Source organism: Vulpes lagopus, chromosome 23 (genome assembly GCF_018345385.1).
Source record: "Vulpes lagopus strain Blue_001 chromosome 23, ASM1834538v1, whole genome shotgun sequence".
NCBI classification, from domain to species: Eukaryota; Metazoa; Chordata; class Mammalia; order Carnivora; family Canidae; genus Vulpes; species Vulpes lagopus.
In genome coordinates, this window is record NC_054846.1 from 21,710,920 (window position 1) to 21,725,622 (window position 14,703).

Sequence of the window (14,703 nt, forward strand, 5' to 3'; positions counted from 1 at the left end):
GAAAGATTGCAATTGTGCTGTGATTTTTTTTTTTTTTTAAGATTTTATTTATTTGTTTGAGAGAGAGAGAGAGAGCATGAGTGGGGGATGGGGAAGGGAGCAGATTTCCTTGCTCTGCAGGAAGCCAGATGTGGGGCTCAATCCCAGGGCTCTAAGATCACAGCCTGAGCTCAAGGCAGATGCTTAACCCACTGAGCCACCTAGGCACCCCTGTGCTGTGATCTTTAAACATTTTCATAAAAGTATTTAATACTCTTACTGTTGGTTTTAAATGCCTAGGGAAATGAGAAAATTAGTAGACCTAGTATTTATTTACTTTACTATAATTTGAATCATTAGAAACATTGAGAGTTACATTTTTGGGTTTTTTGGATTTTTGTTTGTTTAAAACTTATCAAGAGTGGGGCACCTTGGGGGCTCACTTGGTTGAGTGTCTGCCTTTAGCTCAGGTCATGATCCTGGGGTCCTGGGATCGAGTCCCACATCGGACTCCCTCCCTCGCTTGCTCTCTCTCTCTCAAATAAATAGCTACAATCTTTAAAAAAGAAATAAAACTTATCAAGAGTAGTTTGAGTAGTGCTTGCCTTACCATCATAAAACTTACTGTACAGAATGAGCATCTTTTCTGTGCCTTGGCAAATTGTCATACTCTTTTCCAGCTTTGGGTTAGCTTTCCATATTTTATTCTTTGCACTTTCAATGTCGTGAAATATCTTTGAGAGCTCCTTTAAGATGAATTTTTTATCCATGTCTCTTCCCTGGGAACATCTTCATCCTTTTCTACACAACCAGTTTCTGCATTCATGTTCATAAAGTTACCTTTACTCAATTCTTCTGGCTGCATGTCCAGAGTTGCCTGGTGACAGTGTCATCCCACAGCCAGCTATTTCTTCTCTACCTCCATTTACCTTTGATTTGAACTTCACTCTAGTCATTATCACTTTTTGTTTATTTGCTACCCTATTATCTTTGTTGGCCAATTCTCTCTATTATTCATTTTTGTAAACATCGCAAGAGTTTATCACCAGGAATTAAGGAGGTGACATGACCACATGCTTTGTCTGTACATAAACCAAATAGCAAATGTCCAGTGACCAACCACTGGCTAACTGATGGAAGCGACATGATTGGTTATGGATCAGGATTTGGGTCTGTTATTTGCATAGTAATTTCATGGACTAAAAGCTAGCAGCAAAGTTTGTCCTTGGGCAAGTACTCACTGTTAATGTACTATGGTAACAGATGCAAACTGTGAACTATGCAGAGGGCCTGATGTCATTGACCTGAACCATGAAAACTGGTGTTTGTGCCGTTGCCACACAAAGCCAGGGCTAGGCTGCACGAGGTGATGCCTGGCAGGTAGTTAGCACTTAGTAGGTAGTAGGCTATCTCACCTGTGTCATCTTTGTCGTTCTCATTACATCACTATTGTTTCTGCTCTTCCTTCTGAGCCACTGAGGAGTTGGCTGGAGAGGAAGAGGCTGGTACCAGGAGGTGGCAGACGGCTGTGTTTTCAGCCAAGAGTGTAAATTGCCATGTCCAAGGGATACCTTCGTTTCAACTAAGGATTCAGGCCAAGGTCTTATTGGCAGAGGTTTAGGAGGGAGTTTTAGGGAGTGGCGGCAGGGGGGCAGGACTCAACAGCAGAGAGGTGGGGCAGGCAGTGCTCCTGAGTTAAAAGAAGCAGATGGTGTCTGAGAGACCTATTCACAGATCACAGGGCTCTGGCCATGTGTCTTGGCTAGAGATGTGGCCAAGGCATGGCAAAGGCAGCAGGCAAGAGCAAGCCAGGACTCTAAGCCAGAGAGAGCCTACATCAGTTCCCAGAACAGGGAACTCAGAATCAAGGAAGAAAAATACTTCATTGGAGTGAGAAAGAGGGCCAACAGGTAGAGAGGCAGGTGCAGGCACAACTGCTGCAGCTTAGGGGGTAGCAGGAAAGAGTCCTGAGTGCCTCAGCATGGGACGAAAAGATGACCAGTCATTGAGTCCCATCAGGAAAAAGAGAGGAACTGAGGCTCCTCTAGTTATACGTCCTACCCCAGGTGGGTGATCTTGGAACCCAGCCCTGAAAGACGAGGCGATAATCGAGGCCATCAGCCAGACCCAGTGTAGTGATTCATTGCTGCTATACTAAGCTGCTTCCTTCCTTCTAGTCCATTTATCAGCCTTAATAGATTTTATCTAAGGCCTTATCTACAAAGCAGTACACTCAGCCAAGGCAGGCCTATTGGGTAAGAAGTAAGGATGAACATTTGACTCTCAACTAATAAAAAAATAAACTCAGATATACATCGTGTCAGCTGATGATACCACAAAAAGAAGATGCATATAAATCCCATAGAACTGCACTCAGACACACAACTGAAATCTGACCAGAATGACATGCCCACGTGATGGTTTGTTTTCCTCACATGGTTAGGTGTTTCAGAATACTTAGTTCATTGCTGCTCTGGTGACTCCCAGTGCCAGCAGGGAATTAGGCTCCTCCTGTGTTCTTGCTCTGCCCTCCTTAACACGCGCAGGGCTACCAGGGGACCCTGTGCACGTTGTGCAAGGGTATTTCCTATTTGCTTATACAGATCCACCCTCCAATCTTCTTCAACATGTTCAGTGCCCTGAGAGGCTGACTTAAAGATATTATGTCTCTTGAGCTCCCCTGCTCTCTGACTTCCAGTATGGTTTAGCCAGTGGAAGGCACCACCAACAGGAGATTGGAGGTAACTTAGGGTAACTAGTCCCCTGGTCCCTTTTGTTAGTCAACACAGGCTGCTCCTGTTGGGTAGCCTTGTCCATGTACCTACTTTCCCAGTCCTAGTAGCCACTCCCTTGCCTTATCCTTCCAGGTTACAACCTGCTAATTCCTGCAGTTGCTAATTCCACGCTACTGTGTTTCCTTAATACTGACCTTTTCAAATAGTGCCTTTTTTCAGAGTCTCCACCATTAACCTTCTGGAGTGAGCCATCTGTATCCTGCCAGGACCCTGACAGTTCAACACTAATCTGTGCATGGCTGATGTGGCCATGTGCAGAAGTACAGTGTGGACCTTTTATCTCCAGAGCTGCAAGATGGAGAGTTCACCTCCAGGCATCAAGGTTGGATTTCAGACAGGAAGAAATGGCAAGAAGCCCCTAACGGCTCTTTGCCAGGAACACAATAGCTTTTTAGGAAGTCACAGATGGCTGACTTCTTTCTGCTCATGTGCCACCCTAGATGCAGGATGTCTGAGGAGGTAAGTGTTTTTAACTGGGAAATTGCTGCCCCCACACGAAAGAATGTTTCTATTTCAAAGGAGGAAGCAGAGAGGGTTATTAAGTAGGCTACTGGTGGCGTTTGCAACATCATATCACTCTTTTGGACTTTTTAAGAAAAAGTTACAAATAACTTACTGTTATAATTCCTTTTCCTAGTTTATACCTTGAAGAGGGTTGTTTTCATCCAACAGTAAAAATACAGTAGTCCCCTCCCCCCCCCGCCCTTATTGGCAGTTTCGCTTCTGAGGATTCTGTTACCCTTGGTCAGCCATAGTCAGGAAGTGGAATATCTGCCTTCTGACAATGGATGGTCAGAAGACGATGTAGCCGAACACTGCGTCATAATGCCGGCGTCATTCGTGTCACTTTGTCCACTTCATGTCATCACGCAGGCATTTTGTCATCTCACATCATCACAAGAAGAGTGAGAACAGTACAATGAGATCTTTTGAGAGAGAGAGAGAAACTACATTCACATAGCTTTTCTTACAGTATATTGTTATAATTGTTCAACTTTATCATTATGGTTGTTAATTTCTGTGCCTAATGCATAGATCACCCCTTACTGTAGGTATATATGTATAGCAAAAACAATAGTATACATAGAGTTTTGGAACTCTCCATGGTTTCATGCACCCCCTGGGGGTCTGGGAGCAGACTCCCGGAAGACAAGGAGGGATGACTGTGATGACTTCCATGTACTTCCCTTACTCAGTGCTCACTAGGAGGCTCCTGACACTACAGCTGAGGAAACCACAGGTGAGATTCTGAGTGATGTGTGCAGTATAACATCTGAGCTAACAGTCGGGTCTGTCCATCCCCAGAGCCCATGCTGGCAGCCACTGCACTTACTGGAGTATCCCTTAAAACCTGTCTCTTTCTTTTCTCCTCTTTTCTTCCCCAGAAAAGGATACATGTGCCCACAATGCAGAAATCTAGGTCATAGGTAATAAGCCTCTTGCATCCTCAGGACATGGTCCACTAGAAATAAAGGAGAGAGAATCCCCAGTTGGAGACAGTAGGGCATCAAAGAGAAAGTGTACAAAGAACAGTGAGCAGAGAGATTTAGGTCCAGATGGAAGCCAATATGAATAGCAAGCAGAGTCTATGAAAACAGCAGAACCATTTCAGTTGTGAGCCCCCCTCTGGAGTACTTTGGTTGTCATCCTCTCTGAACCTACTTAGCTACTGGGTCTCACACTGGGTCAGGCATTCTGCTAGGTGGATGAGAGATGCAAAGGTGGTGGGAGGGGAGCCCCAGCCTTTGGAGGAAACTGGAGTAGACAGGGGTCAGCTTGAGGGCTTTCCCCCAATGATACTTTGGGGCATATCTGACTGACCGTCCTGCCGCTCCTGATAGCACATGATTCTGGAAGGGTAGCAGCAAGCCCTGAGCCAAGAAGTGGTGGTATTTTTGCTCACGTGAGGGCCATGAGGACTGGAGCAGGAGTGCTCAGGGTACAGTTGTCTGTGCTGCTGCTGGGCCTTCTCACTTCCTGCATGCTATCCATGTGTCAGGTGCACCTGCTGCAACCAAAGATGAATACTTCACAACCATGTCTGTTAGCTCAAACGTTGAGTAAAGTTGTGCTTTAAGATACAGCACACCTCCTGGAAGTAAAGAGAAAAGAAGAATAGCATAATATCAAGCCTGCTCCAAAGAAAAACGGCATTCTTGCTGGATCGTATGAGGGCCTTAGGATAGGAGTATGTGAGGGAACACCACCAGGGCAACAGACAACTCCATCTGCACCCTGACTGGATGCTGAAGAATGCGAAAGCCCTGAATGCAGTTTAGCCCTTAGAGTTGCAGCCAAAAATCCTCATTTTTGAATCATGTGCCTCAAGGGAGAAAAGGGTGAGAGACCTACTGAGAGGAATTCCAGTCCTGGCTTTATCCACCATCTTACTTTGGAACTTAGGACTTTAACATGCCCAAGACCTCAATTTGCTGATCTGCAAATTGGTGAACAACATCTCTGTTCAGCCTATCTTATGGGAATGTTATAAGAAGAAAATGAAATAGAAAATGTGAAGATGCTTTGTCAGTGTTCAAAGTCCTGTACAAAGGGAAGGTATTCAGACATTCCCGCTCTCCAAGTTCAAGTCTGAAAAAAACAATCAACCCACCCTTTAGAGCTGCACCGTCCAGTACAGTGGCCACTACTCATACTGCTGCTCTGCATGTAATAGGTGACTAGTGCAACCAAGGAACTGACTTTTCATTTATTTATTTATTTAAGACTTTATTTATTCGTGAGAGAGAGAGAGAGGCTCAAAGACACAGGCAGAGGTAAGAAGCAGGTTCCATGCAGGGAGCCTGACGGGGGACTCAATCCTGGGACTCCAGGATCACGCCCTGGGCTGAAGGTAGTGCTAAACTGCTGAGCCACCCGGGCTGCCCAGGAACTGACTTTTAAATTGTACTTCATGTTAATGAATTTAGGTTGAAAAACTGATACTTGATTCAGTTATTGGAAAGCTTTTAAGTATGCTTGGAACAACCTGAGTATGTGAGCCTAATTGTTAATCTGTAAATTATATGAAATATAAATACATACCAGTTGTTTCTGATGAAATTTAGTGTTTGAATTGAGATGTGCCACAAATGTAAGACACACACCAGATTTCAGACTTAATACAAAAAAGAATGTAAAATATCTTGTTATAATATTTTGTATTAATTCCATGTTGAAATAATATTTTGTATATATTGGGTTAAGTAAAATATATCATTAAAATTAATTTTACCTCTTTAGACCTTTTTTTTTTTTTTAATTTAATGCTCAGCCCAGTGCCTGGTGCAGAGTTATTCTCTCTCTCTCTCTCTCTCTCTCTGTCTTCCTCTCCTTCTCTCCCTCTCTCCCCCTCGCTCTTCAAAAATTTATCTATTTATTTATTTCAGTAATCTCTGTACCCTATGTGGGGCTCAAACTCATAACCTGAATGCTCTTCTGACAGAGCCAGCTAGGTACTTATCTTTGTACTTATCTTTTTTTTTAATTTTTATTTATTTATGATAGTCACAGAGAGAGAGAGAGAGGCAGAGAGAGACACAGGCAGAGGGAGAAGCAGGCTCCATGCACCAGGAGCCTGACGTGGGATTCGATCCCAGGTCTCCAGGATCGTGCCCTGGGCCAAAGGCAGGCGCCAAACCGCTGTGCCACCCAGGGATCCCTCTTTGTACTTATCTTAAAATGACTACTAGAAAATTTAAAATTACAGAGTGGCCTGCATTATATTTCTATTGGGAAACACCACTTTAGAAAAAGCCAGTGAGCAGAGGGATCCTCATTTCCTTATAGGAGTTAAGAGAGAGGTTGCAGAAATAAATTCCATGATCCCAGGCAATGTGCTGGCACCATTTCCTGGGTTTCTGAGAATCAATAGCAGAAACAGAACAGCCCAGAGCTGGGTGGGGTTCATTCCCTGACTGATTCCTTTTCATGTTCTGGCTCAAAACCACCTTAAAAATTCTATTGTTATCATTGCCTTGGTGAAATGAGATGAGAGCTGTTATCTGGGCTTTAATTTGGGGACCACAGCATTTTAATGACTGGGAGATTTGAGGAGAAACTAGTCGCTATGATGAGATTCTTAAAATCAGTATGAACTTAATTTTTCCATTTCTGCTTTTCCAAAGTTTACTTAGACCCAATGTGTGGTGGAAATTCACCCTCCAAGCATTTGCTCTTCTCCAGCTTTGAATCCTTTCCTCCAGAGCTGCCTTGTTTTTGAGCTGATTTGCACCCAGACTGCCAGAGGAGGATGTGAGAGGAAGTCCGGCCGAGCCAGCCAGCCTGCGGGCACATCTGGAAGTGGTTTCAGGGGCCGCCTCACCCCAGCAGCCAGCGCAGGAGTGGAAGAAACCCGAGCCTCTCCAAAGTCAACGCAAGCAAAGGCGTAAAGGGGGGCGGGGGGGGGGGGGGGGGGGGGGCGGGTCGGGGGCAGGGGAGGCACACCCTCTTGGAAACCGATCCTAGCGGTGGGGCTCCCCAACCCATGGGGCTCTCCAATGGGACCTTAGAAGCCGCGGAAGCAGCGTGCAGGGCAGCAGCCCAGGCCGCCGGGGAGGCTAGAAGGCCAGGATCACACTGCCACACGGCTCTTCCGGACGGAGGAGCTCACAGCCCTGCCTTCACCTGCACCAGGTAAACGGACATGGGTGAGCAGCGTGGCGGTCTTTGCATTGACCTGGGCCCCTGCCCTGGCCCTTTGGTTTGCTATAGGCTCGAGGAGCAGAGGCAGACTGTCCCACACCAGCTTCGCCTTCAGGAGCTCCCAGTCAATGTTTTGCAGTCTTGGCCCAGGCCGAGGCAACCATCTTTCTTTTTTTCTTTCTTTCTTTCTTTTTTTTTTTTTTTTTTTTGCCATTGGAGCAAATCCAGGCTACTCTGTGCAAATTTTTCACATGCTGGACTGGACTGCTTTTCCAGACCTGGGTTTAACTCCCCTGCCCAGTGTGATTTACTATGTTCATCATATTTTAGGCATGGAAGTCAGTGGTTAGCTAGGACCTGGATAATGCTAGTATTTAAATGTAGGTATGTTTCTGAGCCACAAAAGATTTACTTGAGCTGTGATTCATGTTTTCAGAATCTGTCAAAGAAAGCTGTTATGTGGGCCGTCATCCTAAAAAAAAATAAAAATAAAAATAAAAATAAAAATAAATTGGTAGTTGTGGGAATCTAAATGAGGCTTATACAGTAGTTATAGTGTTTGGTTTGAAAATGCTTTTTTAACATTCAAAAGCTATCTTATATTCACTTTATGAGCAAATGTAGTACTTTGGATAAGCTTGATAGATAACTTATGATAAGAGTTAAGAAGGAATAGTTAACATGAGTAGAAAGAGAAAGAGGAAGAAAACATGATATTGTCGAAACATCTGGCTGTCCTATGGGGGGAAGAAATCAGTCCTCTAACTGTTTGGCTCCCTGCGTGGTCGGTTATCCAACATGACAAGGGTTGGCTTATTTTGTCTTTTCCTCCAAATGGCTTCGTATCACATTTCTGTAGAATCCTTCTTGTGTTGCCTGGTGGGCTTGCGGCCCCAGGCAAGTGAGGTGCAAGCAGAGCAATGCTGTGCCACGGCAGAACATGGGCTCTGGGCCCGTATCACAGAGTTGCATCTATGCGTTGCCACTTACAAACTTTATAAGCTTTGACTCTGACTACTACTTGTCTGTGCCTCTGTTTTCTCATCTGTAAAAAGGTAATTAAGTGACATTGTAGATGTAAAGGACATACACAGAATCTACAGAGTGGCGAGACCCCAGGGAAGGTTAGCTTCTCTGGTAGTGCTGATGATGACCATGGTGATGTTGGCAGTGGCCACACATTCTGCGTTGGGTGGTACCCAGCGTTTGATACACTGTTCCCTCTGATGGTGCCATCACCCAGGTGTTCTTCATATCCTCATACAGTATTTCTCCAGGGCTCTGCTTCCTTCCTTCTTCCCTTCAAACACTTACTTACTTTCTTTCTTTCTTTCTTTCTTTCTTTCTTTCTTTCTTTCTTTCTCTTTCTTTCTTTCTTCTCTCTCTCTCTCTCTCTTTCTTTTTTCTCACCCTGGCTCTTTTTATTTCTTCTTCATTCTCTTTCCTTGCTGAGAGAAAGACATGCTTATGAAGCCACAGTTCACATAGTTTTCATTTCTAGCTCCCAGGAAGCATAATTCTAAATACTTCTTTTATTTCAACATTTCCCAAAGAATGTTCTGAAGAACATAGCTCCATGAGGAAAATACATTCTGTGAACCATATCACCCTCTGAGAAATCTCAAGCATAATGGCATTTTAAATGTCCTGAGAAGTCCCGCAGTAGAGAAATCTGCTTAAGGTTGTTTACCAGAGAAGTTCCCAGTTGACCCTGGAACCGTTTTATCACAAAACATTGGTTAACATTCCTCAGAGCACACTTCGCAGTATGCTATTCTGGCCACATTTGTTTCCTTTTGGTTTCTCTTATAGACATCCTATTTCACATCTCCCATAGCAAACACCCAAGGGGCCATGGTGTTCTTCCTTCCCTAGGTCAGGGCATGAGATGATCACCTGTGCCATATTGATATGTAGAAAGTATGGCCTCGAGTGGAGAGCCAGGATCAGCAGTTTTTCTGCAAATGGCTAGAAAGGTGGCTGTGTGAGCCATCAGGTCTGTTTTGCATCTACTCAGATCTGCTGTTGTAGTGTGACACTAGCCATAGACCAAACATCAAAGAATAAACCTGGCTACGTTCTAATAAAACTTTATGTAGAAGAAATGGGTAGGATTTGATGCAGGGGCCATAGTTTGTTGGCACCTGCTCTGAAACCATTTTGTGAAAGAATGCTTCATTCCAGCATGGGAGAAAGAACGAGTCCTCCACAAGCTGAAGACTCCCTCATCTGGCTTCACTGTTCTGTGTATTGTGATGGCTCTTGAGTAAACCTTTCATGCTAGAGCAAAATAAAAAGGCCAGAGATGTTTCATTAAAGACCAAATTCCTGAGTCCTGATTTTGTCCTTTTTTCTCCTTTCATCAGGTGAGTTCATGCTCCTGTCCTGTTCATGACTCTGTAGCTCACACTGTTAAGGTGAAGTGCTCTACAAAAGTGTTCTATGCGGGGGGCAGCCTGGGTGGCTTGGTGGTTTAACACTGCCTTCAGTCCGGGGTGTAAACACAGGGACCTGGGATCGAGTCCCACGTCCGGCTCCCTGCATGGAGCCTGCTCCTCCCTCTGCCTGTGTCTCTGCCTCTCTCACTCTATCTCTCATGAATAAATAAATAAAATCTTTAAAAAAGAAAATGTTCTATGCAGGTGCGAGTCTTACAGAATACAGTTGAATCACAGAGCTTATGTCGGTTGCTTGACCCATAACATAAGGGATTGCAATCAGCAATGGAAAGGGGTTGGCTACAGTATATATTATGGTGGCTAAGAATGTGAACTCAGAGCCAGACTGCCTGGATGGGAATCTCTGCCCCTCATGAATTGTATCACCCTTCTGAACTTTTAGCTTCCTCCCTGGTAAATCAGGGATAGTAACTTCATGGGTTGTTGTGAGGAAAGGTCATAAAACAATGCCTAGCACACAGAAATCGCTATGTAAGAGTTACGTGTTGTTAAATCTGCAGCAGAGTCCCTTGTTACTCATTGGGTTTTGTAAATTGCCCAGGCTTACATGGCTAAGAAATGGGGCAGAATCAGGATTGAAACTCAGCTCTTTCTAATGACAAAGTCCATGGCATTTCCACTCAGGTACATGCCCTGCTAGATGTAATTCATTCAATAATATCTTTAAGGAGCCCCCCTTGGGGCACCTGGGTGGCTTAGTGATTTGGTGTCTGCCGTCGGTTCAGATTTTAGTCCTGGGGTCCTGAGGTCGAGTCCTGTGTGGCCTGGGATTGAGCCCGTGTCAAGCTTCCTGCTTAGCAGGGAGTCAGCTTCTACTTCTCCCTCTGCCTCTTCCCTCAGCTGCCTCTCCCCACAGCTTGTGCTAACTCCCTCTCTCTCTCAAATTAATAAATTAAATTTTTAAAAAAGAAGCCCCCTCTTTTATCTTTCATTCAGATTTCCAAGTTCTTTCCTAGTCCTCCTTACCTAAACCCATAGCAGACAGGATTAATCAGAGCTCTCCCCTTTTTTTTTTTACTTTTCTGTTTTTTGTTTTGTTTTGTTTTGTTTGTTTTGTTTTGTTTTGTTTTTTCACCAACTCTGGTGATGGCTTTAGATTTCTTCTCAATTTAGCCATATTGAAAGTCCATACCAACTGATTAGAGTTGGCATGTGTAGAATAAAATTTAGGGGCTCTGATTTTTAGAATATTATTCTGGAGTCTTCATGTTTGCCTTTGCTTCCAAGGCAGAGCTAAGTTGCTTAGCCACTGCCAGGTCTTAAAACATTCTTTCCAGATTTGGCCACAGGCGCGAACTCTTTGGCATCTGGTGAAACAGCACCCTGTGTAAGGTCTTCAGGGGCCCATTTTTTTTTTTTTTTTTTTTTTTATATTTTAATTTTTATTTATTTATGATAGTCACAGAGAGAGAGAGAGAGGCAGAGACACAGGCAGAGGGAGAAGCAGGCTCCATGCACCAGGAGCCCGACGTGGGACTCGATCCTGGGTCTCCAGGATCGCGCCCTGGGCCAAAGGCAGGCGCCGAACCGCTGCGCCACCCAGGGATCCCAGGGGCCCATTTTTTAAACTTAACGGACGCTTCTCAGGTCCAGACCAATTCTCCACACTCTCCTTTTCTTCATGGGCCGCAGGACCTCAGCCCTCCCTCCTCTGCTCTTTGAAGGTGCCACCAACCTAGGGCCTTGCCTAGGCAACTCCTCTCTCCAACACTGGCTACGAGGCTCTATCTTCCTGTCTTGAGGACAGCCCCATGGGCTCTTTAATGGCAAAGGCTTGGCTACGTACTGCTGCAGAGAAACCACAGTGCAGAAGTCACTGAGCTTACAAAGGTGCAGGGGACACGGTACCTGGGGCTTCTTATTTTGATGGTTAGAAAAAGGCTGATAAAAAGACCAGAGCCCTCAACTTTTGTTCCTGGAATGGACAGCCTCCCCTCCTAGCCTTTTTCCTGAGTAATGATATGCCGCCCCCTGTCTTCCTGGAACTCAAGAACAGAACTAGAGCCTCTCCCTTTCTTCCTCTCTCACTCATTCAATCCACACCCATTTGTTGAGGCACACAGAAGTGGGCAAGCCACAGTGGGTGCGACAGGCACACCCCTAATATTAGAACAGTGTTCTGAGGGCAGGGATAGGGATGGGGATGGGGGTCAGGGGAGCACCCAGCAGGGTAATCAGGTAAGACTTCCTGGAGGAGGTAATGCCTGAATTGAGTCTTTCATTGAGTCCACGGTTTACAGGGGAGAAAGGGCCAGGACGGAGGAAGGGTGGTCGAGGCAGAAGGGAATGCATGAACCAAAGTTCAGAGGCAAGAAGCTGTTTCCTCATGTGCAGGAACCATGTTAACCCACAAGGTGCTCTCCCAGGCTCTGCCCAGATGTTCCAGCTTCTTTTGGGCCCAGGTCCCTGCCTTTTATTCTCTGGGGTCTTAGGACATCCCCCAGCCGTTCCTGCAGCACATGGCCCTGACTTCCTCCATCAGCTTTCTCTGCAACTCTGGTCCCTCTGCCAAGCCCACACAATCAGCTCATATCTCTGGGCTGCGAACTCTTCACGAGCACCTAATCTGTTAGAATGCTTCTGACTGCAAGTACCAGAAACGCTAATTCACAGCAGTTTACATGGAAAATGCCACCATCAGTCATGAGATGAGACTATAACAAGGGAGAGGATTCCAATCAGGTGTGCCAAATCTTAATCATTTCATTTTTGAAAAGGATTTTATTCCTGAGAGACACAGAGAGAGGCAGAGACTGAGGCAGAGGGAGAAGCAGGCTCCCTGTGGGGAGCCTGATGTGGGACTCCATCCCAGGACCCCCGGATCACGCCCTGAGCCGAAGGCAGACACTCAACAACTGAGCCCCCAGATTCCCAAGTTAGCTGAGAGAGTAAAAATTTCATATTTTTTAAAAAATTAATAAAACAGGCTTTCTCTAGGAAGTACACGCTTTTCAAGGGCTCCACTCCTGCCTTATATTCTGAAAGCTGCTCAGAAAGTTCTCTCTGAGAATCAGTCTCAGGAATTTCTCTCCTTGACTCCCCGCTGCTAAGCCTCCCAATTAGGTGTGCCATGATCTGTTTCTTGAAGCCTCTTGTTCTGTCGTAAAGGGATTTTTGAGTTAGCAACATGCTGGACAGGGAAAAGATGAGCCACCTTCTCAGATTAGTCAGCACTCTCTGATTCTGGCAAGATCTCAGCAGTCACATTAACTGAACAGTGAGGGGCAAGCAGACCAAACTTGACTGATGCTCCATCAGCACACAGAGCCATCTGTTAGTTGGAACCTGACTCTCCTGCTTCCTGGGATAGCCGGATTGGCCCTTCAAGACCTCTAGCACCCTGTGATTAAAGAGCATGGGCTTTGAAGTCAGAGAGCCCTCATTTCGAATCCCTGCTGTGCCATTTTAGTTAGCTGTGAATTTAAGCAACTTATTGAACCTCTCTGAGCCACATTTTTCTCATGTGAAGCCTGGAGATGGTAATATATCCACCTGAAAAGTGTTGTAAGAATTAAAGGAAATGATGGACCTGGTCAGCATAGAGCTGGGTGCAAATTAAGTGTGCAATAAATGATGGCTGTCATTATTACCTGGCCCTGCAAACCTCTCCACATATGTGTACACAATTCTGGCCCTAAGGAATGCATTTGTAAGGACTCTTGTTTGCAAGAAACTGAATGTCATTTCAAAGCAATTTAAGGAAAAAAGGGGAATTGATTGGTTTGACTAATGGCGATGCCCAGGGAAGAGCTGGCATCAGGGACTCAGTCTCAGACCCTTTTGCACTTCCCCTCACTCTCTCCCATGGTGCTAGATGGACCTTACTTCTCGGAGTGGGGATGGGGGAGCATGTGGCCAGAGACCATTCTAAGCTTACATCACCATCTCAGAGAGTTAGCTGAATGCATATGATCTAGAATCATAAGTGGATCAAAAGTACCTGAAATCAATATCCGAAGAGTCCTAAGTAACATCTGCTTTGACTTGATTGCCTCCCGGATGCAAGAGAAGAAGGGGAGCAGGCAAGTGCATGTGTATGGCCTGGGAAAAATAAAAGGGATGTTGTAGCTGGTTCTTTACAATGAATTAAAGACTTGAACCAAATTCCCCTTGAAGAGTTTCCCAAGATCACTGGCAACAAGCTCTCATAACACTCGGGCATGAGGGAGCTCTGGGGTGCTTTGACACTCGCTTTTCCTGCTTCCTTCACAAGCGCTGTCTGGCATGCTGCTGGTTTCCGCAGGTTATTATTCCTGTTTGCTGACTGCTGCCTCCAGTCAAATGTGAAGTTTAGAAGTTCCTCTGAAGGACCACAGTGAAGAGGGATCAACTTAATTTTATTTTATTTTTTTTCTCATTTTTTTTCTTTTTTTTTTCTCAACTTAATTTTAAAATAAACTTTGGGTTTTCAAGACAAATTGTTACTTATAGCAAATTAACTTTTTTTTTTTTAATTGTAAGATAAAGAAGTCAGTTTCCAGCTCCTGGGCTGATTGATAAAATGTCACAAAAACAGGAATGAACATGTAAATGTGACAAAATTCAATTTTAGTTTTTCAGACTACCCTGAATTTTTAAAATAATCTAAATTATTTTTATAATCTAGGTTCTAATCTATTTTTGTAAGCAAAAATTCTAACCACTAAACTTCATCTTTTCATCAAGGGTGCATTTTTAGTCTCTGCTTCTCTTAATGCCACTGCTTATTCTAATGAGTATACAAGGTATTGTAATAAGCATAAAAATGGATTGTAAACTGTGACAACCAGGAAGCAGAGTTGTTACAGGTCTTTGAGAAAGAGGTTGTTGGCTTTCTTGGGTTTCAGAGC

At 44.7% G+C, this 14,703-nt stretch overlaps 1 protein-coding gene across 1 annotated transcript in view; it reads left to right on the forward strand.

Moving 5' to 3' along the window:
- Positions 1–7,166: 7,166 nt before the first annotated feature.
- GLT8D2 (glycosyltransferase 8 domain containing 2) overlaps positions 7,167–14,703 on the forward strand; it is a 30,102-nt gene continuing 22,565 nt past the window's right edge. The window contains exon 1 of the mRNA XM_041738870.1: positions 7,167–7,406. The gene's annotated coding sequence lies outside the window, so the exon portion shown is untranslated. The remainder of the gene's footprint in view (positions 7,407–14,703) is intronic.